General features: G+C 48.8%; 1 protein-coding gene across 2 annotated transcripts in view; it reads right to left on the reverse strand.

Moving 5' to 3' along the window:
* ENAH (ENAH actin regulator) overlaps positions 1 to 26,889 on the reverse strand; it is a 668,777-nt gene that overhangs the window by 591,045 nt on the left and 50,843 nt on the right. The window lies entirely within an intron of this gene.

The raw sequence follows: 26,889 nt of genomic DNA on the forward strand, positions 1-26,889 counted from the left end.
TCACCGCTCCCTTGCTTATTGCTAGATTTGGGTGTTAAACTGGTACTAATGAGGCGCAACCAATTCTCAAACAATCTTAACAAGTGTAAACATGACAAACTAATACAGTAATACAATCACAAAAGGTGCTGCTTCATGCCACATAATTTGCCTTTTCTTGTAGGATAATGAAAAATTTCCTAGTAACAATGACGGAAAGTTTCAATTCTATTATGGATGCGGAGGCGAGGATTATGCTGCAACTTCCTTTATTCCTACAGCCAGCAGTATTCAACTCCAACAATAACAAAAAAAACTAGCACTCTCAAGGTGCTCTGGGTAGTTTAGTGCCCACCAATCAGCATGCCTCGTCATCCCCAAAGGCGTGTGCTTCCCGGGTCAACTCCTCTTTCGAGACTGCGCCCAGAACCAATGTCCAACTCGTCAATCGTTCTTGACTCCATCAGATCCTGAAAGAAAGAACCAGAGGCCCATGACTCCATGCAATAAACACAGAAGCAGGATGACTCAAGGCATGCGGTTGAAACAATGAGCAGAGAATATTTTGTACCATACGAGGCCTCGCTCACCCAAAGAAAGGCAAGCTACGAAACTCAGTCCCGGGCGGGAACAGGAGGTCACCAGAGCCCTGGGTGGGAATAATCCTCGCCTCCGCGTCCTTAATAGAATTGAAACTTCCCGTCATGGTTACTAGGAAATTTTTCATTCTAGGTAAGGACCGGAGGCGAGGATTATGCTCGTTCAAAGCTTATCCACCACCAGCGAGGCCATATCCATGACTGGTTTAAAATAGAATCTCTTAAACATCGAATCCGATGACCAGTCTGCCGCGTTCAGGATATCCTCCAACCTGGCACCCAGGGAGAAGGCCTTTGACGCCATGGCGCCTCGCACAGAATGGGCTCCAAACTGCGAGACATTTATGCCCGCCTCCTGCATCACCAATCTGATCCAACGCGCTATCGGTGGTGAAACCGCTTTGAAGGGCTTACGTAGTGAAAGCAACAACTGACGTTCGCCCGGTGGGCGGGTCTCCTCAGTCATATGCTCGTACTCCTTAAGACATCTAACCACACAGAGCTTAGGGGAATGATTGAAAGCTGGATAAGAAATGATCCTAGAATCAGACTTTGTCCTCCTGACGACATGGAAGGTAACTCCCTGAGGTGTATACACTCTACCTGAAATGTCCAGAGCTCTAACATCTGAGACTCTGCGACATGAAACCAGGCATAAAAGCATTGCCAATTTTGCTGACAATTCTTTCCTGGACAGGTATCTATTGGCCTGCCAAGACCTGAAAAGACAAAGGACTTTGTTAACGTCCCACAGAGAAGAATACCTGGGTTCTGGAGGGAGCATCAAGCGAATGCCTCCCAGCAACTTACAAACCATTGGATGCTCTCCCACGGGATGACCCTGGACCGGCATATGCCCTGCAGAAATCGCTGAGCGATAAGAATTAATCGTTCTGTAGGCAAGGCCTTGCGACGCTAGGGACGCCAAGAAGTTTAGGATAGCTACCACTTCATGGGATTCTGGTTTTTCCGATCACACCAACCGACCCATCTAGCCCAGGCCGACTTATATCGTTTGTTGGTGCTGTCCGCCCATGCCGCCCCCAACAGCTTCTGAGCGTCCTGCGATAACCCGCCGACTCTCCAGCGATGCCTGAAATCCGCCATGCCACGAGGGGCATCCTCCCTTGCTGGAGGAGGGGATGGGGAAGACCTTGGGGATCCCTCAGAAGAAAGGGATCTCGGGGTAGTAGGATTGGAGAATCCCAAGAAAGTTCCAGAAGAACTGGAAACCACACTGGAGACCTCCAATACGGGGTAATCAAGACTACTCTTGTCCGCTGCCTGCGAACCAGAGTTGTGAGTCGCATGATCATTGCGAATGGGTGAAAAGCATAGCCCGCTTCCACGGACCAATCCTGCAGGAAGGCATCCGTGGCCGCTGCCAAAGGGTCCGGCTTCCAACTGTAAAACTTCGGCAGTTGGTGGTCCAACCTGGACGCAAACTGATCCACGGAAAACGGACCCCACGTGTTGTAGAGGCGCTGAAAGACCTCCGGTTGAAGTTGCCACAGGCTCATATCCGTTTAACTTCTGGAGCACCGATCCGCCACCACATTGGCTACTCCCGGAAGGTACTCCACCAACACCGAGATATTGTGGGACAGGCAAAACGTCCACAGATCCTTGGCCAGATCTGCCAATGCCTTGGACTTCGTCCCCCCCAGGTGGTTGATGTAACGCACCGCCGAGACGTTGTCCATTTTTAACAGGACATTGCACGAGACCTTGTCCTTGGTCCAACAGCGAATGGCGAAAGAGCCGGCCATTAATTCCAGGCAATTGATGTGCAACCGGCCTTCCTCTGCAGACCATTTTCCTCCTGTAGAGGAGTCCCCGCAGCGAGCCCCCAACTCAGCTTGCTGGCGTCGGACTCTATAACCAAATCGGGGTCGCAACCCAAAATGGCCCTGCCATTCCAGGCCTCCATATGGTCTAGCCACCATCTCATCTCCCTGCACACCTCTTCCGTGAGCGGGACGTGGTCCGAGTACTGAAGCCCTCTGCGGAGGTGCGACGCTTTGAGACGCTGAAGAGCTCTGTAATGGAGAGGACCGGGAAAAATCGCCTGAATTGACGAGGACAAGAGGCCCACCACTCGTGCAATCTGCCGAAGCGAAGTGGCGGGGCGTGCTATAGTCCACCGGAGCTCTCTGCGAATCTTGACAATCTTCCTGGGAGGGAGGCTTAGGGTCTGAGCCACCGAATCGATGGTAAAACCTAGGAAGGTCACTTGCCTTGAAGGAACCAGAAGGGACTTTGACGTTGATGACGAACCCTAGCTACTGCAATAACTCCGTAGTCTCGAAGAGACGATTGGACAACTGGTCTGGGCACTGTTCCAGCAACAGGATGTCGTCCAAGTAGACGATGAGCCCGCAAGCCCCTCCCCCGCAACGTCTCCACCACCGGCTTGAGGACCTTCGTGAAGCACCACGGTGCGGACGACAGGCAGAAGGGGAGGGTCGCGAACTCGTAGACCTGATCTCTCCACACGAACTGAAGGAAACGCCGGTGGGGGGGGGGGGAGGGGGGAGGTGTGGATCACTGGCACCGTCAGATACGCGTCCTTTAGGTCCAAGCGGACGATGCAATCCCCAGGCTGCAGTAAATCGCGCAGCAGATGGATCCCTTCCATCTTGAAATGGCAGTAAACCAGCCACTGGTTGGATTCCTTTAGGTCGATGACGGGGCGCTGACCGCCATCCGTCTTGTCTACCACAAAAATGTTGCTGAGAAAACCTCGCAGATGTAACGGAGCAGGGACTATTGCTCTTTTCCGCAAAAGATCCGCCACCTCCTTGTCCACGAGCGTGGCTTTGTCCTGTGCGAAAAACAGCGGTCGGGGTCGAACATCCTGCACAGGAGTTCCGTAAAACTCTACCTGAAAGCCCTTTATAGTCTGCAACACCCAGGCGTCCAAGGTAATAGTTCTCCAGTTGCTCTCGAAAAAAACCGACCTGCCCCCCACCCAGAATTGTGACGGAGGAAAGGCACTCACCTGAACCAGCCAGCTGCTGACCTCGGCCCCTGCCTCCTCTGCCTCAGGAGCTCCGGCGGGATTGGAAGAACTCTTGCCGTACTGTATCTGTGGCCTTCTTTCCACCTCTCTGTGGGCCTTGTGTGTAAAACTTGCCGGCCGAGCGGCCACTGCCACGACCAGCAACGACAAAAACACGCGGGCGGAACACCTTCTTTATTGAAGTTTGCGCCCTATCCAGAGATGTAAAAGTAGAGACAAATTTCGTCAACTCCTTGATAAAAGGCTCCCCGAACAAACCGCCATCTGCCACTGTACCCGCCTCCGAAGAGGCTAGGTCACCCAGCTTGGGGTCCACTTTGAGTAGGAAAGATCTGCGCCTCTCAGTAGAGAGGGCACAGTTTGCGTTTCCTAAGAAAACGATCGCCCGTTGAGCCCAATTAGAAATGCGTTCAGGGGACAAGGCAGACCCCGAAGATTTGGCTTCCTCCGCCAACTCCAGTATCTTCGTGAGGGGGCCAGTGAGGTCCAGGAGCTTGTCATGGCAATTTTTCCAGGACCTGTCGATACCCTTTTTGGGGTCTCGAATGTACTTCTGCAGAAAAAGTCGCCATGTTCTGGGTGATACTAATGTTGGCTTATTATCCACTCAACTGGTACACATACAGGTTAAACAGAATGCCGTTTTGCCTCGAATACCGCAGTATAAGATATTGCAGGAAGGTGAAAGTGTATTAGTTCAAATAGAAGACCTCATTGAAAAAGGGGTGGTGGAAAAAAATTGATAGCAATATTTGTAACAGCCCTATTTTAAAGCATTCCACCTCTGATGATATGAAAGAAAAAGTCTATAGATTTGTCATTGATCTGCGTGAAATAAATAAAATAGTGGTGCCACAGTTTACTGTAGATCCTGACATTACTACACTATTAACAAAGATCCCACCCACAGCATGCGCTTTTTCCGTCATTGACCTTAAAACGCTTTTTTTTTCTATTCCTATTGCGCCCTCTAGCAGGTATTTGTTCAGGTTCTCCATTAAAGGACGGTTGTTTCACTTCTGTCGTACTCCTCAAGGCTATACAGAAAGCCCAAGCATTTATAGCCAAGCTCTTAAACGCAAACTTGATACCTTACAGTTACCCCGAGGCACTTTGTTACAATATGTTGATAATCTGCTAATGGCAGCCGACAACACAGAACTTCGTATTGAGGCTACATTGATGTTATTGAATCACCTTGCTAAATTGGGTCAAAAAGTGTCAAAGAACAAGTTACAGTTTTGTCGACCAGAGGTTACCTATTTAGGTCACCTCTTGTAGAAGGAGGGAAGAACGTTGACCAAATACCGAATCAAAGCGATCATACACACACCTCCTCGAACACAAAAGGAAGTTAGGGCATTGATTGGCATAACATCCTATGGTCACCACTGGATCCCACATTTTTCCCTCATTATCAAACCTCTCCTTGCCATTAAGACTAAGAATGCCGCATCCCCTTTGCCTTGGTCTTCCGAGTGTCAAAGTGCATACCAGCAACTCCGAGCAGCACTATGTTCTGCTCCTGTATTAGGAACTATATATGAACAATGGTTCCGTAGGAACAACTGATTACACAACCATTTTTTTCCTCAATGTACACAAACGCAGAGGTTGTGCATTGTCTGTCCTAATGGCCACACTGGGACAAACCACGCCCATGTGCATACTTTTCTGCAGTTCTGGACCCCATGGTCAGGGCACTCCCTGGTTTCCTGAAGGCTGTGGCAGCAACTGCCATTTCAATCAGACAATCAGCAGGACTTTTACTGGACCACAAATTGACGGTTTTGGTTCACCACTCGGTTGATGTATTATTGAATCAGACTAAGACAACACTTGACGACTGCTCGTCTTACTGGGTACAAACTCATTTTGTTAGCACCACACATCACGCTTAAACACTGTTTGACCTTGTATCCAGCTACTTTGTTGCCATCACCCTCCGAACAACCTAGCGACATACATGACTGCATTTTTACCACTGAAAAACAAACGAAGGGTTGAGTGGACCTTACGGATATTCCCCTGCCCGATGCTCATGGTGACTTGTATGTAGATGGATCTTGCTTTAAGCTACCCGATGGCACCACTACTGCAGCTTACGCTACCACTACAATGCAAACAATTGTGAAGACAGCTCGAATCCCCTACATGTCTGCACAAGCAGCTCAACTTCTTACACTTTTGAGGGCTTGCGGGCTTAGCCAATGACTGTGTGTATATCTATACAGTCAATATGCTTTTAGAGTTGCACATAACTTCGGACGCTTACGGCAGGAAAGGGGGCTCTTAACATCGCATGGCTCGAGAATACAGCATGGGGAATTAGCTCAAAACTTGCTGACTGCACTAACATTACCAAAGTGGGTGGCAATCGTTAAGTGTAGTGCACACCTGAAAATAGTAGATGATGTAGGTAGAGGCAATGCTTTTGCAGACAGCACGGCAAAAGAAACAGCACGTAGCCAACAGGGAAAAATGTACTCTACTGCAGAAAAAATTGCAAATGTGAACGAAGAGGTTAGAGAGATCCAACAGATGGCAACAAGAGAGGAAGTGGAACAGTGGGCAAGGACAGGAATATTGGACAGTGAAAATTGTTGGAGGAAAGGGCCAGATGGAGAAAGGTGGAAATTACCTGGCTCTTATGTCCTACCGTTTGTCACTATGGCGCACGGTCCTGCATGTCAGCACCAAAAGCATAGCCACACAATTAGAGCAGGTATGGGAACACCCAGACGTAAGAAAGACAGCTGAACACTGTGTTAGACATTGCATGATCTGTTTGCAACATATGCCGGGGAAAGGAGTAGCCACCCCAAAAGGAGGGATTTCCCCCACTCAGTGCACCATTTGAAGTCCTACAAATGGACTTTATTGAACCTGAAAGATGCAATAATCTAAAATCTGCTTTAGTAATAGGGTGTGCTTTCAGTAAGTGGGTTGAGGCTTATCCTACAAAAGATAAACACTGGGGGCGTGGTCTTGCTGGCAATGCAGGACGACGCACGCTCGGATTGCTCCAGCAGTCCGCTGCTAAATAAAGCTATTCCTGCAGAGCTGGGGGCCCACTGACACCAACCCTGGGGGTGCTTTGGCAGCAGATGGTGTGGGGCACCTTTGGCTAAGCAGAAGGCGCTGCGTGAGCAGCTGCAGCAGTGACGAGGCTGCAGCACCCTGGCCGGTGATCGGAGCCATTTTGCGGCGCCCAGAGTGGGGGTTCCGTGGGGTGCGACCTAAGCTGTTTTTGATCGCGCCTGGACCTCCTGACGCTCTGCGACTTCAGCAGTGACAGCGGAGCGATGGGGAGGGTGAGCCCAACCGGCCCGGAGCAGACGAGCAGTCGGCGCCTCTCTGGAGGATCCAGACTCACCATTTTACCTGCTGGGCCGGGGAAGCGTCTTCAGGCTTGGCGCCTGGCTGGCTGCTCTACCAGGTCCGGCGGGACCTCCGGACAACCCGTGGAGCGGCGGCAGCGCTTGGTCCTGTCTGGGGGGCTGCAGCAACGATCACAGCAGTCCAGGTGTGTCTCGGGCCTTCAGGGGCTGGCTCTGGTGGCGGCCACCATTTTGCCTGCATCACATCTGAGGAGACCAGAGTACCTGGGGCCCAGTGGGGCGTGCGGCCCCGGAGCAACATTGCAAGCCTTGTTGGGGCCCGAGGGGGGGGGGGGGGGCGGGGGGGGGGGGGGAGGGAAGGGCGGGCACTTGCATTGCCCTGTGCAGCACAGCAGCCTATGACACCACCGGGCCCAACACCTTCAACCTCCCCTGTCACTCTGGAGCCGACGTGGGGCGGGGGGTGGCGGGCTGGGGAAGGCCAGAGAGTCTGCTGGAGGTGGACTGACGCAGAGGGACCACCTTCCCTGAGTGACCTGCTGATAGGCATCAGTAGTGCGAACTCACGGCGCGAGAGGGGGTGTGGTAGGTGGGGTCCCTTCCTGTTGGTGCGCCCCAGTGTTCCCCCCTTCTGATAACCTGCGTCTCATAGCCCCATGGGTCCCTCTCACTCTGCGCCTGGCCTGGGGCTGAGCTGGCACGCTGCGGACTAGGCCGGGAGGCTATCGGGGAGCCCTGCCGACTGCCCGTCTTCCCGTTGATATCCTGCAGACTATCTTTATGATGCGCTACCAGGCAGTACAGATGTTGATGTAAACTCGCTTCCTGTGACCTCGCCCACGCTTTTTGTAAGACCTTGGGCCCCTCCCGCCCTGCTGGTGGGCCACAAGAGGGGCTGCCACACAACGCTAATCCTGAGGTGATGCGACGGACCTTGCGCGCCCTTGAGCCCCCCCGGGCGATCTTCACGAGACGCGGCTGGGGCGTTGTGCTGCATCTTGGGGGCCCGACCACATTTTACCGTGGGGCTGTCGTGAGCCGTGGGAGAGCGCTGCAGGGTTGACGGAAGATGCTGGACTTGTGCACGGATGTGAGCTGTGGAACTGTTGCGACAGCTTGAGTGTTGGGACCTCCTACCCTGAACTGCCTGGTTCGCCTGGGCCTGCGGTGTGGCCGGTTGCCCCTGGGGGGCCCCTGTGGTGGGGGGCGGTGCTCCCACTGGGACCCGTGATTAACAGGCACCGCGGGTGGTCTCTTGAATAACCGCATCCCAAAAATGACACGCACTAACAGAGGCAAAGACGCTCCAGGGCCGACAACCAAGGACAATTCAGTGGCGGCGATCTGGGGCAAGGTGGGCTCGTCTGCACCTGCTGAGGAGGCCCTGCAGGCTGGGGGGGTAGGGGAGAACACACAGCTGGTGACGCAGGCTTTTATGGCTTCCTTCATGTCAGAATTGAAGTCCGAGATGGGCTCCCTGCGGACCTAAATACACTCCTGTGTTCAGGAACTCAGGAAAGAAGTTCCAGATTTAGGCGAGCGTGTTGATGGGCTGGAAAAGACTTGATGCCCATACAGAAGATCAGGAGCAGCTTTGGTAGCGCTTAGCTGTCCTGGAAGACCAACACAGAATTACAACTAAAGCAGGAAGACCTGAAAAATCGAAGCCGCCGGAATAATCTCCGCATTCGGGGGGTTCCTCTTGGAGCGGAAGGGAAGGACATTATGACCTATGTGGCACGGCTACTACACAAGGTGTGGGGAGAGGATGATGATGATGCCTCCCCGCCGGCTTTGGATCGAGCTCATCGAGTCTCCGGGCAGGTCGGGCCTCCTTCCGGATATTTTAACAAGGGTCCACTTTTTTACTGAAAAAGAAGCTATCCTTCGGTCAGTACGACCCAAGCCAGATCTCACATACGAGGGGCACAAAATTCAGATTATCCAGGACCTGGCACCCACTACCCTGCGCCGCCGCTGTGACTTTAAACCTGTGATGAATAAGTTGCGGAGCATTAACATCCCCTACCAGTGGGGCCACCCAGTCCTACAGTGATGCAGCTCAACTGCTCCCACTTTCTTCCTCACGGCCTACCAGCCCCACTCGCCCTTGGCCTTCTGCACGGGTGCCTGCCAAGTCGACCTGGTCAACCGTGTGCAGGCGCTCACCGCCAGTCACTGGACAAGCGTCCTTGCAGGCTAAACAGGACATTATTGAGCACATACCCCACCCCCTTGAGCAACGGCTCATATATTCTCCACCCCCTTGATCAACGGCTCATATATTCCCCCCCCCCACCCCCAACTCCTTTTTCCCATGTATCTGGTGCCGGAGCACTCTGCCTGAAAGACCTAGAGAGCAGCGGACGACACACTCCCCTCTGTTCCGGAGAGAGTGACGTCTCTGGGCTTATCCGAACCTTAGGGTGTAGGCCAGCCGCACCTGGAACAGGACAATGTGGCCCGGTTGGCCAGAGTTGGTTGCACATCTTCATATTCTCCATCTTCCCACTGGTCTGCGCCTTTCCTCTCCCTCTTTCTTGTTCACTAGGTATGGCGAACGGATGACCCCAAGGCTGAGACGTGCGCTTGTTGCCAGGGACCGCACACTCCTGTATCTCCTCTACATCTCCCTGATACACTTGATGAGGAGGCATGATAGACCAACTTGGGATTCGTTATATTTATGGCTCTTCCCGGTCCCTTAAAAAAGGTACTAACCCTTAATGTCAAGGGGCTGAACTCTCCCAATAAGCGGCAACAGGTGTGGCGTTACCTACGGCAACATAGTCCAGACATTATCTTTTTGCAAGAGACCCACCTGGCTGCATGTCGATACCCCCCTCATGGGCCACAGCAACTACTAAAACGGCTGGAGTGGCTATTTTATGCAGATCTGGTATCAGGCAGGGGTCCTCAAAGTCTTTCGCAGTCCAGATGGACGCTTCATCAGGGCAGGGGTGAGGGTTGGGAGACGCTTACTTACATTGTGCAATGTCTACGCACCGAACCAGATGCAGGGCTCCTATCTCCGAACGCTTCTACGGGAACATGTGGCGATTCCGCTCTAATTTTGGGGGAGACTAACCTAGTGTGGGATCCTGCGATGGACTGTAGTGAAGCTTCCTCCAACGGGACGGGGGCCATGTCCTTCGCACTCCGGAAACAGATAACAGATCTTGGCCTGCTGGACGTATGGCAATATTACTCTCCGGAGGTGCAGGATTACTCTTACTACTCCCACGTTCACCGTTCGTACTCGCGTATTGACTATCTTTATTTCGCAAGACATCATGAGGGACACGGTGGGGGCGTCTATGTCTGATATATTGCTATCTGACCATGCCCACGTGGAGCTTCTCTTACAGGATTAAGCAGCTTGCTCCACCAGCCTTCCGCGGTGGCGCTTGCCGCTGCAGGTCTTGCGAGATCTGACTGTTGTGGAGAGCATACGGACCGCTATTGACTTATTTCGTGAGCAATGCCCTCCCTGAGACCCTTCTCTGTGGTGTGGGATGTCTTTAAGGCTACAATCCGCAGCCACATCACATCTTTGTCGATCGTACGGGCGAGGGAAGCCCGCCGCCTGGAACATAGCCTTTACAAGGACATTAAGACGCTGGAGAAGCTAGATCAGGGCCACTCCTCGCTCGTGGGTCGGCGGTGGCGGCTTGCTAACCTTCGGGGTCAGCTCTGCACCAATAAAGCTGAGCGATCCCTGCCAGGGCTCGAAAAATCTGAAAAATGGTACTAGTCCTGCAGGTCTAGTACCTTGAAAACTCTCCTCGACCTAACAGTAACCTACTTGACCTCCGTCTCTGAAAGCGGAGCAAATGTGACATGATAAGATTTAAAGGCATCTTTATTGCTCATTTGCTCTGTGAGCAATAAAAAGGCCTTTAAATCTTGTTATCTTGTCACATTTGCTTCGTTTTCAAAGACAGAGGACAAAAGTTAGTATGTTTTCCTACCTGCCAGAAAGGGCGAGTAGGACCTAAAAATAGCTCGACCTCATTAAATCGAGTCTTCAAACAAAGATATTGTGGGGGGAGGGGGGGGGGGGGGGGATGTGAACGCAAGGTGGGCAGATTGTTGGCGAAGCCCTTGAGGGCACGTGCAGCGAAGGCTAATATAGCAAATATCCGAGCGTCGGATGGAGACTGGGCAATCATGGAGCGAGCTAAATGTGAGGCCTTTAGGGCCCATTACGCTGCCCTTTATACAGCGGAACAGGCCTTCCCAGCCCATACTGATGCTATTTTTAATCAGTGCCCCTGGACTCCAATTCACCCACATCATGCCAAAAAATTGGAAGATCCCCTTACGGCGGAGGAACTGATGGCAGCGCTGAAAGATCTCCCTCTTGGGAAGACGCCAGGACAAGATGGCCGGACACTAGAATTCTACCGTATGTTCCTACCACAACTCCAGCCACACCTCTACAATTCCTTCTCGGACACGGAAGGGCCGTTCCCCTCAATGGGTATGGCTGAAATAGCTCTTATACCAAAGCTGGGAAAAGATCCCACGATGTGTGCCTCGTATCGTCCCATCGTTTTGCTAAATACGGACCTCAAAATCTACACCAAAATGCTCGCCAGACGCTTGGACCCCCACATGCCTGGCCTTGTGGAGCCGGATCAAGTTGGCTTAATTCGCAATAGACAGGGAGCGGACAATGTGCGTAGAATCGCACACCTTGTGAGGAAGGTACAGCACTGGAATATACCAGCCTGCCTTCTCTCGCTTGACACAGAGAAGGCGTTTGATCGGGTAGACTGGGGTTTTCTTCGCACGGTGCTGCAAAAGATCGGACTAGGCCGAAACAGGATATCTATGATCATGGCACCATATCTATCCCCACAAGCTAGAGTTCGGGTTAATGGACAACTTACAGACCCTTTCTCCATACACAGAGGTACTCTGCAAGGTTGCCCCTGGTCACCTCTGTTTGCCCTGGTGGTAGAGCCCTTAGCAGAGATGGACAGAACGCGGACATACATGGCATTTCTTTTGGAGGCAGGCATAACAAGGTGGCGCTCTGCAGATCTTATTCTCACCCTATCGCTTCCACATACATCCCTTCCGGCACTTCACAATCTGCTACAGTCATTCGAGCAGGCTTCAGGCCTTAAAATTAATCATGGCAAATCTTGTGCTCTGAATCTTACGATCCCGAAGAAGGAGATACCAGTATTGAAAACGCTTGCCCCTTATCAATGGGCCACGGAATCCATTAGGTACTTAGGGCTTCAATTGACTCCCTCCTTGGACACATGGACCCAGTTCAATTGGCGAGAATGCAAGAGAACCGTCATGGAGGACCTACGGGGCTGGAAATCCCCAACTCTATCCTGGTTGGGCAGGCTTAATGCCGTGAAAATGTCGATACTCCCTAAAATCTTATATTTATTTCAATGTCTTTCCACCCCTATCCCGCAACACCAAATATAGGGTCTACAGCGGGACCGCACTCGCTTCATCTGGGGCGGACGTAGGCCGCGATTCTCTCAGAAGACCCTCATGTCGCTGCGAGACAGAGGGGGGGCTAGCATGCCCTAATCTTTTGGATTATTATTGGGCATCGCATCTCCGCTTTGTCTCGGAGTGGATAGCCGTTGAAAGCGAAAAGATCTGGGTCCATATGGACAGGACGGTAACTGGATGCTCCATCTGGGGCCTTGCGTGGCACCATCGTACGGCGCGCTCACGTAGTGCCTATATTGCAGTACCTACTAAAACGGTTCTGGATATATGGGACAAAGTACCAGTGCGTAAGGGACTAACAACCTTCCCCTCCCCTCATAACCCTATTGCCAGTAACCCCCATTCCCCCCGGCCCTCCATTCGCAAACATTAGCCAACTGGCTACAGGGGGGGGGGGGGGGGGGGTGCAGAGTGATCGGAGACCTGTATGGGGGGGGGGGGGGGGGGGGGCGAGACGACACTTAAAAATCCTCCCTGCACTGGGCAAATGTCTTGTCTTCCGCTAAACGCGAGACTACAATATGCCCAGTTGCGGCATTGGGTGTCCTCACCTGAGATACAACAGGCCGCTGTTTGACCATTCACCCCCTTTGAGTGAGTGGTCCGATCCTTCGATGCATCGAAAGGCCTTATTTCTCGGACGTACCAGATCCTACAGCACCCTCCAATGCTAAATGCACATTCGTATCAGCGTCAATGGCAATCAACGTCAACCACGGAAATCACACCGTCCCTGTGGAGTAGCCTTTGGCGTTATATCCCTAGGGTCTATCGCAGCATCCCGCAAACGGAGAATGCATATAAAGTTATGACGCAATGGCATTATACACCTATCCGACTGCACAAAATGTTCTCTGCCGTGTCCCCATTGTGCTGGAGAGGTTTGAATGCTTCTAGAGATTTCATTAACATTTGGTGGGCTTGTCCGCTCTTGACCCTGCTCTGGAAGGAAGTCCTTAGTCATATTAAGGAGGTATTGGCCTTCCCCCTGCCTGAGTCTGCAACCACGATCCTTTTGGGCCTTAAACTCACCTAAAGGCACTTACCCGCAGCGACTGGACTATAGCACTTCATATGCTTGGAGCGGCTAAACAACTTATAGCGCTATACTGGAAAAAACGGAACCTCCCCCAATAGCTGCATGGTTCACACACTTATGGCATGCAATAACCATGGAACTTTTTACAGTGCGACTGCAATCACGCGACACCCGCTTCAATGCTGTTTGGCAACCCTTAGTCCAATATCGCTGTAAAATAGAGCAGGCGCGTTATCTACCTTCCAAGCTTAGAGAGTTACAACTGTTTGAAGATGCCATACTTCCGTCGGATCTCAATAGGCTTTTTGTGTAACCATACCAGCCCTGGGCGACGTCCCCTGTGACAGGCCTCAAGATATGCGCTCTCAACACCATGCCCTTCTGTGCGCGTATACCCATCCGCCTGCCTAGTTGCTTTAACTGTTACATACTTCCCTCTTTTCTCTTCTTTCCCTCTCTTCCGACCTTTTTCTATCCCTTCACCATTATCCACTTTAGACGGGTCTCATGCCCGTATTCTCACTGTTCTTGTTGTTGCACTAAAAAGGTCCTAAGACTTCGCACACCACCCTAATATTGCTATATATACACAATGTCACGCAGCCGGCCCACCAAGGGTTGTAGGCGACACGCTGTGTTTTCAATTGTCTCTTCATGCCTTTGCATATTCTTGGGGAGTCTTGGGTGAAACGCGTCCGGCCCTAAATGGGTTGTAGGCTTAACGCGGTGTCATTTTGGACCTCTGTTCTACTTTGTTCGTAGAAAATAAAAACCGATCTTATAAAAAAAAAAAAAAAACACTGCACTCACTACAGCTAAAACACTCGAAGGAATATTTCCCAAGATTTGGGATTTGCTGAATTTTATGGAGTGATAATGGACCTCACTTTATTGGACAGGTTATCAAATGGATTAATGAGAGTCTAGGTATACGCCAGAAGTTTCATGCTGCTAATCTTCCACAATCTGCAGGATTAGTGGAAAGATATAATGAAACCCTGAAACTCAAATTGGCTAAGGTGCAAGCCTCGACGAGACTCAAATGGCCCGATGCTCTGCCATTAGCTCTTAGGTCTACTCGTGCAGTGGCCTTGAATATCCTATTTTGTTGGATTATATGAGAGAACTGACAATCTTTCTTTGATTTACCAACAGGTACATGATTCGTTGACTGACAACTCCAAAAGGTCCCGGGCATCGGTTGCAGCCCGGCAACTGGGTGCTGACAAAGAATTTTCAGCGCTCAAAGAATCTAGAGTCTCGCTAGAAAGGTCCCGAACAGGTCCTATTGGCTACACGGACAGCAGTTCGGGTCACCAACAGAAGGAACTGGGTCCATGCTTCGCACTGCAAAACTGTGCCAACGGATCTGGTTCAGACGCCGGAAACTGAACGCAGGAATCGCACAGAACATTCTCAGCAACGAGGAGAAGAGGGACCATTACCTTGCCACACTTTAGGAACTTCTATTTGCGGATCTGACAATAGCCAGAATAGACAGATACAATTTGAGACCTTGTAATACCAACTGAACAGAGGCATCGAGAAGGGGATTCCAGTGAGTTATGGTTAGAACGCCTGCTTGGCACAAGGCTCTGTGTTACGGAAGCAGCCGAACTAGGTTTGGTGCGGTTTGTGGCCTGAGCATCCTGAACCCATAGAAAAACCCTAATTCTCAACATTCTTACTATCAGACTTTGTGGCAAATCCGTCCTGCAGTATCTGAATGGAAAGAATAAGAGGATTCACAGTGCAGAAAACGACAGACACGGTTTGTGTTTGCATTACAATACTTTGTCCAGGATTAGAGATTGAGCTTGAAATTTCCACTACTTGGCCAAGGAATCCGGTGAAAAGAAAAATAGCCTTTGCCTGCCTTGGACCACAGCTTCAGTTCCCCAATTGGTCACCCGACTGGATATTATACGGGACCAGAGTTGCACCCTCTGAAAAAGGCAATATATCCAACGTTCCTTCAGGCCGTCGCAGATGACCTTGTGGATGACGTTCCTTAAGTACCCATTATACCGACTTATTGCCATAGTCATCCTTGGACTGCAAGTACCGATTTTGTTCAGCCCTTGGTTTGAAACCAGTCAAGGTGAAAGTCAAGGTGAAATTGTGTTTGTTTACCTCCAATGTTTTGTTTCCTTTGCATCTTCCCCACTGACCAACCTATGAACTGTGCATAAAGTTCAAAATTTGAGAAGGAATAAGTACAGACGGAGTCGGCGAGTTATAAGAAACAATATAGTTGGAGACATTTTGATTTCGCAAATGCCTATTATGGAGGAAGATCGCCTTATTATTAGATACCCTACATCTAAAAGGATCAAGCATAAACGGACAAATATTTGTTTGACAGCGAGTCTCCTTTGCGCCATAAGTATATTTGTAATAGCTTGGTTTTTACATTTGAAATTTCCTGTGCACATGCTTGTACGCCCAACACCTACAACCCTCGGACATCATCATTTCACCCTTCCGCCACTAGAGGAAAGGCATAGGCTTTCTTACGTAAATAACTGATTCAGATGTTGCACGATACCCACAGCATTGTTAACGTTTCTAATTGTTCAGTATGTGGACTGTTACCTGTACACCAGGGGGCAGGGGAAACTCCTCTCATACCACTCCCATAATGGTTCCTGCACAGCTTGGTTCGGAGTCCTATGGACAGCATATGTTAATAAGGTTTTTTGCTTTGATGTAGGAAGTCTTAATAAACAACTGAATTCGCATTGATATCCAGATGATGATGGTAACCCGCAGGCGAAAGGATCGTATTTAGAAGGTAAAGGAATACGGTGGTCATAATGATCTTGCCACCAAGTATGTTTTTACTCCACAAAAAAATAAAAACGAAATTGGAGAAAGGGTTTCCGGTTATAACAGTAACAGAAGCACAAGCTCCTTTCTGTGTAAGAAGTATTGGTCCTATTTCTGTAGGAAATAGCAACTGCAGCACTATTTGGACGTTGACAAGTCCCAATCACAGTAGTTTTTTTTTTTAGCATCCCATAATACTTATTTTATTTGTGGGAATAAGGGTTATTTTTTACTACCACAAGGGTGGTCAGGGACATGTTATGTGTCCTTTCTCCTCCCTCCTGTCTGTCCCCTGCATTTGATCACAAAACTCGATTACTGCCTCACAGTCCTTTCTTAGCTAGGACTAAAAGAATGATAGATGTCAATACAGTAGATCAGACTGACACTTCATTGCAAGAGTACGTTGATGTGAACTTAGGAATATTTCTCTTTGTTGGTCCACCTCTCAATAGTAGGAACATACAAAGACTCACTAGGGTAGTTGAAGCAGTAGTAAATCAGACTACTCTAGGTAACATTACAGAGGAGCTTCAGGCTACTAGATTCGTGGCTTTGCAGAACCGTATGGTTCTAGACATCATCCTTGTGGATGCCGCATTATAGGTGTTGGATGTTGTGTTTTCATACCTGATAACGCACCTTCTGTTTATCAGGCCATCTCCAAATTGCACAAGATAGCAGTTGAAATACACAAACCGACTAGAACATGGACTTGGTCTAGTTGGTTCTGGGGTATTCTGTCATGGGGACGGAAATTACTCATCGTAGCGGCCTGTGTAATAGGCGCTATCCTAGACTGTTCCCTTTATATTCAGTGTATGCTCATTATATGCTCCCTCTGCATTTCTTGATGCATGTCCTGTATCCCTAAGAAAATAAACACCCACGATGTGAATAGATAGCTTGTGCTTCAGCAACAGGTAGACAATTTTATAAGTATAGATATAAGAAATTAGAATGATGATAATGGAGTGCCCCAAGCTATTGCAGTACAACCACACACCCGCTGATCTAGCTCACTATCCCTGAGGTTTCCTGTACTTCCAAGCTTTCATGTGCCTAAATTTATCATTATATCTTGCTATGTAATGAGACAAAATGTATTTAGCAGAGGCTAAAAAGATGGACTGTTAAACGGTAAAAATGAAACCTGCTAACTTAGCCTCTGCTCTCAGCCATTTTGTCTGTGAGCATCCATTTTGTGTTTGTGCGGGGGACTTTGTGAGGTGAGGGAGATGCGCGTGTTCTGAAAGCTGGTTGTGCTGATACTTGCATGCCAGGATAAAGGCTTGGCCCTGTTGAAAGGCCCGAGCACGCAGAGGTTTCTATCTACAAACCCACCAACGCCTGTAAAGTTCCCTATCTATATATGAAAATAATGTGGGTGGGGGTTCATCACGAGTTAGTAGTTTTACATTCGGGCATGACATAAGAGTTTCAGTGAGTGTCATGCTGCACCAAGACTGTATAAATACTGTGCTGGAACCTATGCTTAGTAGTTCCCTCCAAGACTGATCCCGCTCAGGAGTGTAAACTTGTATTTTGTTTCCACTCCAGTGTTGATCCTCATTTGTGAACCCGTAGACAGAGGATGTCCCTGCACCAGTGGGATAGATAAAATTCCCATTTCTACACAATCTTTTTAATGTCTATGTTAGCCCTCTGGCTGGGGTCATTGAGCAGTATGGTTTTGCCATAATCTTATCCGCTTATCAGTTGTCATAACTATGTCCCGCAGTAGTGAGCAGACTGCATACTCCTTACGTGCGTGCCTGTCCGATGTTACCGCTTTGATGGACCTCTACTGCTTAAAACTGAATGCCGAGGAGACTGAGGTCCTGGATAAGCATTCGAACATCTGGTCTAATGCCTGGGGGTCAGGCAACCTTGTTCCTTTACCAACTTGGGCATCTGGTTTGATGAGAAGCACTCGTTCGAGGCCCAGATCAATGTCCTTGTCAGAAAGTGTTTTGGGATTTTGAGATCTTTAAAAAATAAAAATCCATCACAGTCTTCCTGAGTCGGCACAAAACAGTAATCCAGGCGCTGTTAATATCCAGATTGTATTACTGTAATATTCTGTGCATGGGTATCTCCCGATCGCGACTAAATAGGCTTCAACACGTGCAAAATACGGCAGCTCCGACACTGCTCGGGCTCCCAAGGCAAGCCTCTATCAGCTCTGGCTACCAATGAAAGAGAGAATTACCTTCAAGGCTCAGTTTTTGCTACAAAGCACTTTCCTGTCAATTACCTGCTTATCTGCACAACATGGATATTCCCTACTCTCCTAGCAGAACTCAGATCAGCCGCAGTCAATCTGGTCTCTGTTCATAGAATCAGGAAGGCTAGAGTGGGTGGTTGCATCTTCAGTTACTTGGCTCCCAAAATTTGGAACTTACTACTGCTGAACCTTCGGGTGGCCCCACAGAAATGTCATTCATAAAAAAAATTCAAACTTTGGTTTCAGTTAGGCTTTTCCTGTTGTGCTCTACATTAGCTTTACTTAGCTTCTTAGCGCTGGGACACTTCAGATGAAGTAACCACGCGCTTTATAGGTGGCGTGAAGGTAAATTAATTAAGCTGAAATTGTCCAAAGTTGCAAGATGACTGTGTGGCACAAAGGAATTTAGATGTGAAGTGAGCGTAACTAAGAGTAGCAAAAATAGTAAGGAAAGTAAAGTTTGTGTTGAATTTGAGGATAAAGCAGGAGAATGGGAGCACTAATTGCAGACATGCAAATTGTATGAAGGTAAACAGCAGTAAGGACAGAGGGTGGATAGCTGTAGTGAACAGGTGGCAATGCGGATGCTGAGGACATGGTGGTGAACGATCAAGACATTTCTAAGGCGGATGCAGCTGCATGGAAATAACTCCGGTTTATTGTGGTGCGTGCAGGAACAGTGCTACTAAGAATTGGAATGGCTTCTATTTATCTTTTTTAGGGATGTGTTGTATATGTGTAGCTAGGTCATGGATCCTCAAAGTAGTCTGTGTGCGGACTGAGGGATACCATTCGAAGTCCGTGGCTTCTAAATAAAACATCTTGTTCCAGCATGTCCTGCACAAACACAGGGCTGATGCACAAAGTATGCAATGAGAATCATATGTCTCACCTACAGCTGACTGCTGACTGCCGGAGCATTACAGACTTCAGGAGGAAGGTCAATAGCTGTCAACTGTCGCCACTCAACCTCCACGCAAAAAAGGTGTAGTGTGCGCAGGTTCAGGTGTAGATTCCTCCTCTGTTGCTGCGACAGAAGATCCTCTCAAAGAGGCAGCCTTTCCAAGAGGTTGAGAAGACCCAGCTCTATGATAGGAAGAAGTTGTTCATCCTTCTTTGGCACCAGAAACTAGTGTGAATAACGACCACAACCTACTTCTGCTGCGGACACAATCTCTAGGTCTCCCATGGCCAAGAGAGCCTGCATCTCTTGGCGGAGCAAAAAGAGATGATCCTCCGTCAGCTGATTGTAAGTGGGTGGCGGGCTAGTAACAAAGAGGAAGGAGTAGCCCCTCTTGACAATCTGGAGAACCCAGCAGTCTGATGTCACTGACCGCCAGCGGGGCAGGTGCTGACATATCCTGCCTCCCACTGGATGCCCATGATGTTCAGAAGGTAAACTAAAGAGACTTGGAGGCAAAAGTGGACTTATTTGACCGCTGGCCGCCTGCCCCACGTTGTCTATGGGACCCATGCTCTCAGCCACCAAAAGGCTGGGAAGCCTGTTGGCTGGGAGGGTAAAGACGCGATTAGAGGCCCCTTCTGTGGCCACGAAAGGGGCGGAAAACGGATTGGGGTGGACAAGCAGTCACAGACCAGCTCAAGGACCTGGCTGTAGGCCTGATTTCCTTTAAAACGCTCCATGTTCACTGGGGAAGACTAGACACAACCTCTGAAAAAACTGTTCTCAGCCAGTTGTTAACTGCAAGGCCACTGACGGGGGGGGGGTCTGGGGGGGGGCTAGATGTAGTTTAATCGATATGCCCAGCAAGTCTGTCATGTCGCGCCCACACCTTCTGGTGAGCTTTGCATCTCGCACATCAGAAATAGCCTGGGTAAGTATGGCTCGAGCCTCCTCCAAAACCATAGGCAGCCCTTGTGCAACTGAGGCCCATATCGCATGAGAATAACTGCACAAAAGGCACACTGTTAACCAACCGAAGTTCTAGGCTCGCAAAGAGAACATTCTCTTACCAAAATTGTCCAGCCTCTTGGATCCCTATCTGGTGGAGTCGTAGGGAGCACACCAGGGTTAATCCTAGACAGGAAGACTTAAACTACCAAGCTCTCCAGGATGGCATGCTGGGAAAGGAGCTAGGATCCTAGGAGCAGAGGGATGGTGACAGGCAATCGTCCAATGTACAGGAACCCCTGTGCCTGGCTTGGACCAGGCCCCCCTTGAGGACATCTTTAAAGGCTTCTTTGAAGGGGAGATGGGGTTCATAGGGAAAACTGCCAGATGAGGTATCTCAGTCAAGACATTCTTCAGTTGCCCACAGTGTCAGTCAATACTATGTAAAACCTCAGAAGCCCTGTGCACCACCATTGTAAAAGAGGCTCCATAGTCTTGGTAACAGAAGAGACCAGGGTGAGGTGTCCAACCCATTGCGCCCCCACCAGTTCTCCTATACTTAAGGGAGATGATACCATAAGGGTTGTTAGACTCCCGCCCAGTCGTTTCCCTTTCAGACCTGTTAAATAAATAAGGCTCTAGCTTCACTACGGGAAGAACAGTCAGCGCTGGACGCCACTCTGGCTCCGTCCTGGAATCTGGCAGAACGAGGGGGGCGTCGCTGCTAATGGGCAGCATCAAAGGCGGTCTCTATCTCGCTAAAATCTTTACTCCAGATCCAGCGCGGGATCTGTGGGGCCCGACTGGTGCAGAAGGCAAACCCCACCGGAGTGGATCCAGGAGAAGCCCCTCTCACGCCCCTGGGTACCAAGGCTCTACAGAGTGGCTGGACCTGCCGAATATGAGGCGCAACTTTTAGCTGGGCAGGGGTCACGCCGGGAAAAGCAGGGAGGCACGGAATGAACCCCGGTTCAGGTTCTACCGACTCAATGCCTGGAGTGATGACGGTTCAGTGTCTCATCTGAAGACTTCAACCAACACTGAAGATTAAGACCTCTTGGACTTCTTGTGTTTGTGGGACTTCACCAAGAACTTGTAATGAGACCAGTGTTGGGAAGGGCTCCGAGAACAGTCCTGAGCCTTTCGGGCAAACTGGGATTGTAGTGGGGTAGGTTGTAATGGAGTAGTAGGGTAGGTTGTAATGAGTAGGGTAGGTTGTAATGGAGTAGATCGGATCGTAGAGGAGCGGTTTAGGGTAAATTGGAGTTGTGGTGGGTGGAGTGTGGTAGATTGGAGTGGAGTAGATGGAGGTAGACTGTAATGAAGTGGGTGGGTTGGTGTAGAATGGAGGGTAATGGAGTGGAGTGTCAGAGTGGTGAGGCAGAGTGTAAGAGCATACAGTGGAATGGCATAGCGTTTAGTGTGCATGGTGTGGTAGCACACTGCCTTTACAGAGAACACATTTTCAATTGAAATGGCAATTACATTTGTACCGTAATACAATTTCAATTCAATTCAATTCACTTCAAATTGATAATTTAACGCCAAGCACCCTCTGAAGAGACAGTTTGACATTTGACCTTTGTCTTTGAATAAACAGCAAATGTGACAAGAAAAAATGTAAACGCTTATTTACAGAAAGTGAGTTTGTGGAATAATACAGTAAACAAGGTTTGGGTTACCAGGAGGGACAAACTGAAGAAGCCGGAACGCCTAAAGCAAATTACAAGTCAGAAAATGTGAGTTTGAAATCACAACCCCAATAGCAAGCAACGGGTGGAATGCCCTGAAGGGGTCTTTGGCAAACCAGACAGCTGTCTGGTAGGCTTTGACCTTAAAAATGTTATGCCGTCTACACGAGCATGCAAAAGAACAGTAGGAAAAGGTCACATTAACAAAGGACATTGGTTGGGTTAACAGTGTTGGGAAAAATTACAGCTATTGCTCTTTAAGTTTAGATTTAAAACCTTTAAGCAATAGGTCCAACTTCCACATTTGCACAAGTTGGATTTTGAGAGCTTAAACTTGTCCAGACACCATGCTGAGAAACATCGTTCATGTCGACAAATTTGAAAATTGTTGAGCATTTTCTAATGAATAAACTAAGAGTGGACAGGGAGCAAAATACTTAGATAACTGCATTCTCTTCAGGTGGTTTTGATTTTATCACTCATGGTAGAAGGGAATAAATGACGAGAATTCCTTTCAATACCATTACTGTAATCATCAAAGTACTGAGAGAAGAGTAGGAACCAAAAATGTAATCCAGAATCCAATCTTCCATGTCATGCCAACCAGGTGGCGGAATGGCATTCAAGACACCTGCATGATTCAAGTCTATGGAAGTTGGACTCACAGGTCTTCCAATGGCTGTCGGATCTGTGCGGCGTGTTCTCAGCCGACTTCTTCACTTCACGTCTTGACTATCAAGTGACGCAGTTCTTCAGCTGGAGACTGGACCCTCTAGTGGCGGCTACGGATGCGTTACTCCAGGATTGGAGTCAGGAGAAGGGTTACGCCTTTCCCCCGTGCTCAATGATCACAAGAGCGGCAGCCAAGATGCGCCGTCAGGAGGCGGAGGTAGTCATGAACTCCAGTTCTTCTGGAACTTTCTTAGGATTCTCCAGATGCCCCAAAATTGGGTGTTGTGGGTTGCCTCAAGGCGTACGAAGAGCTGACTCAAGAAATCCGCCCTCCAGGAGAACGGCAGTTGCTTATTGCTCTAAAGAAACCACACAAAGCAGTCTCCTCCTCCTCCACCATAGCTAGGTGGTGTAGTGTAGTTCCTATATTCCTGATAGGCCCTGCGCATTGGAATAATATACACTATAGCTTTGAATAGGACTGAGGTCCGTATGTCTCTATCGAGTACATTAAACTTAATTACTTGTGTGTGCCAGCTAACTCAGAGGTCACTAGAAACCTCGAAGAAACAAGGAGGAATGTGTTTCGGACAACCGCATAAACATGACAAACTTTGCTTCGCTTAGAATCGGAATAATCGCAGAATCGTGGAAACAATAGAGAACAGTTTCACTCTGTCAAACGTGCATGCTTCGTTTCTACAGTTACACAGAAATAGACAGACGGGCGTTTCAATAAAAAGGGTTTATTGAACAGTCTTATTTCTCGTGCAAGAGATATGAACTGCTACAATCGTAAGACAGAGTGCGAAGTAAAATATGTACAGCGTTAGCAGCAAGATAAAATAATACTGCAATAGCATGGTTTATAGGCATGACATTTATAAAAATACATACATAAACAGGCTAAAATGTTAACTCATCTGATGCTTCTAGCTAGTTCTACCCCAGTGTACCTAACCTAAGTGTAGTACGAGGTAAGAAGGAGGTGCTGTTCGTATATAGTCTAGTTTAGCTATAGTTGCCAAAAGCCCTCTAGGTTCTAGTACGCTCCATACCGTCGAATGAGTGAGGTTGGAATCTCTTTCCGAGTCTCGATCTCTAACACCCCGCAAGGGGAGTCAGAAACACTGGCGCTGGATTCTCTGCGAGGAGGATGACAGTCTGGTCAGTGCGTCAGGCGGGGACTTAACTTCCTTCCGAACTTGCGTCGTGCAAGTAGATAGCTGAACCATGGTAAGTGAAGGTATATTTATACCTTGAAGGTGTTTAGGAATACCAGTATTGACGTAAAAGTCGGGCAGAGGAACATCATGAACGAACCCCTAAGGAATAGATGTTCATGCATAATAAACTAGTTTCTTGGAGAAATCAATATCCAAGCAAGGGGAAGTCCTAAAGGCTTAAGAGTCTGGTTTTCCAAGAACTCGTTGTGACGTAGATGAACGGATGTAGGTGGCCATGCCTGTATTTGGTTAGGATAGATAATGCCTAAATATGGTTAGGATTTCTATGCCTAAATATGGGCAATGCGAATTGTGCCTATATAAGGACATAAATCTGGAAACTTATATACGGTATCTAAATTGACACACAACAGTGGGTGCGATGGGTCATGCAGAAGGCAGGCATTGACACGAAAATCTTCAGGCCCATTCAGCCAGGGGTGCCATGGCTTCTAAGGCCTTCTTGTTAGGAGCACTTCTGGAGGACTTGATGCAGGCGGCGGACTGGTCTTCTGAGTCTACAAGTAATAGAGGTCGCTCAGTTGGTGGCGAGTAAGCTTTAAACTAGCATAATCTGAGCCTCCGGTCCGGACATAGAATCGAAATTTGCCTAGCATCGTGAAGGTAAATTTCAATTCTATTAAGGACACAGAGGAGAGGATTTTCCCGCCCGGGGTACTTACGGTGCGAACCCTCCCTGTATGGTGGCAAGTAAGCTGTTTTTGCATCCCAAGACAGTTAGCACTGGGTTGCAATTACCATTCCTGTGGTTTCGTATTGTCAGTAATGGATTATGATTACTCGTGGATGCTCACAGTGTCTTTGCTTGGATCCTTTATGCTGTTTACATTTTTCCAGGGAGAGACTGGTCAAAACTGGACCCTTGAGATTGGAATTACCGTGCCCCATGCGAAGAAAGAGGCGGCGATAACAGTGTGAAGGGACTTTATGCTGCTCTTCATGGACACTATGAAAGATCTATGATGTGGTGACCTCCCTATGGTCCATGGGAGTTTGTTTTTTCTTCAAGTTTGGTCTAAACGGCTGCTGTGAAATTTGTTAAGGAAATAAAGCGCAGAGAGCATAGCATAATCCTTGCCTCTGTGTCCTTAAAAGAATTGAAACTTACCTTCACGATGCTAGGCAAATTTCTATTCTGGGCTCTCTGGTTGCACACACAGATCTCTGCAGTGCAATAATTAATTGCACCTTCATAATGTACTCAGGTGCATTTCCCTCCGATTAACTAGTTTGTATTTATTTTTTATTTAAGCTGCACGTTATTGTAGATGTAGTTACAAGAAGGCAAAAGACCCAAACAAAAAAAAAACAAGCATTGGCATAGCCGATAGGTCTCGCCTTTGGGGCGTTATAAGTGTTTAGACATGCAGCATATCACCCTGCGTATGTGTTTAGCATTAAGCATATTACCCTGGCTGCTGTGCCGTCATATCTGGATGCAACAACAGAAACAGCAAAATACAAGTCGGGCGGCACCTCTACTAAGCACAGATTTTTATCTTTTGTGTTTAAGCCACGCCCTTTTGAGAGATCACCCCTCCCCACCCCCCCCCCCCGTGTTTAAATCCCACTTAAAGCCCTGGGTGTAGCTTCTGGTACTTATCTGTTTCCATGGACTTTATTGGTTGATTTTACTCGCGAGAAAGTGTCACTCCAAGTGTCACACATTGGTCGTAGAATTCCACTCAAATCACCGAAAATATGAAAATGCCACACATTAGCAATTTCAAACTTTGCCAGCTACGCGTGAACTGAAATGAGAAAACGATGTGAAACACCAGCAGTGACCCGAAGAAAACGGTTATACAACCAGCCAACGTGTGCAACATGGCTTTACGAAATATTTGTACATTGCTGAACATTACTGAACAGAAAATGGATGAACGTGTTACCTGTAAATGGAGATACAGCCGACGCCAAAATCAAGCAAAGGCACAGAAACCCAGCCATCTTCCAGCCACACCGCACGGCTTCTGAAACCAGGAAGTGGCCGGCGGGCGTTCTACACAGTTCAGTGACAGTCACATGATACTCTAACAAGCAAGATGAAAGTTGTTGTCGTTCCCTGTCTATAAACGCATCCCGTGAATATTATGAAAGGCGGCATACAAACGAGCATTGGCATAGCCGGTACGTCTGGGTTTAATGCGCTACCACATGCATCGCTGGAGCAAAACATTCGAGTGAGACAGTCCTGGTGTTGCGCCATTCTTGTAGCCCCCCCTCGAAAACCTGAAGTTCGGCTATTTTCGGAGACTAAACTCCACCCGAGCAGCAGCATCAGGCCAAAGCAGCGGATCTTTGCTCGGGGCGAGTTAGGGGATACGATTCAAAGGGAAGCCGAACTCAACTCCGGGTTTAAATTACCTGACACTTATTGCATTTGTTGTACAGCAGCAGGCTACTGCAGCAAGAGTATAGACCGGCAGAAAAGAGCGCTTAATGCAAAGACCACCACATGACAAAGGGCAAATAAATTAATGCATACACAGAGAAAGCAAGGAAATATTTGATGGAGGAAATAAAATCATATAATGAAATATGCACAAGGGGAAGTGAAAGGAAACAATGGCAGGGGTTATTAAAGAAACCAAAGCAAGCGCGGCGACAGCGTTAATTGGAAACATGATCCCGAACAAATGGCAGAGCTGCTCGCTCCCGCAAGCTGTAGGCCGTGGGCGAATACATTTACTGGGAAAGGTGGGACGTGCGCTTTACAAATACACCCGTTATGTAATGCACCCACCTTTGCCCAATTGCGGGCTGTCTTTTTAGAAAGACGCAAGAGCGTGGGAAAAGTCCAGTGATTCCAAGAGGCCCTCTCCTAGAGCAGTGCATGCGCCCTGCGCTAGGATCGACCTAAAAATCACTGATAGGGTTTTCTTTTTAGCCCCACCTTGACCT

This window comes from Triturus cristatus, chromosome 6 (genome assembly GCF_964204655.1).
Source record: "Triturus cristatus chromosome 6, aTriCri1.1, whole genome shotgun sequence".
Taxonomy (NCBI): domain Eukaryota; kingdom Metazoa; phylum Chordata; class Amphibia; order Caudata; family Salamandridae; genus Triturus; species Triturus cristatus.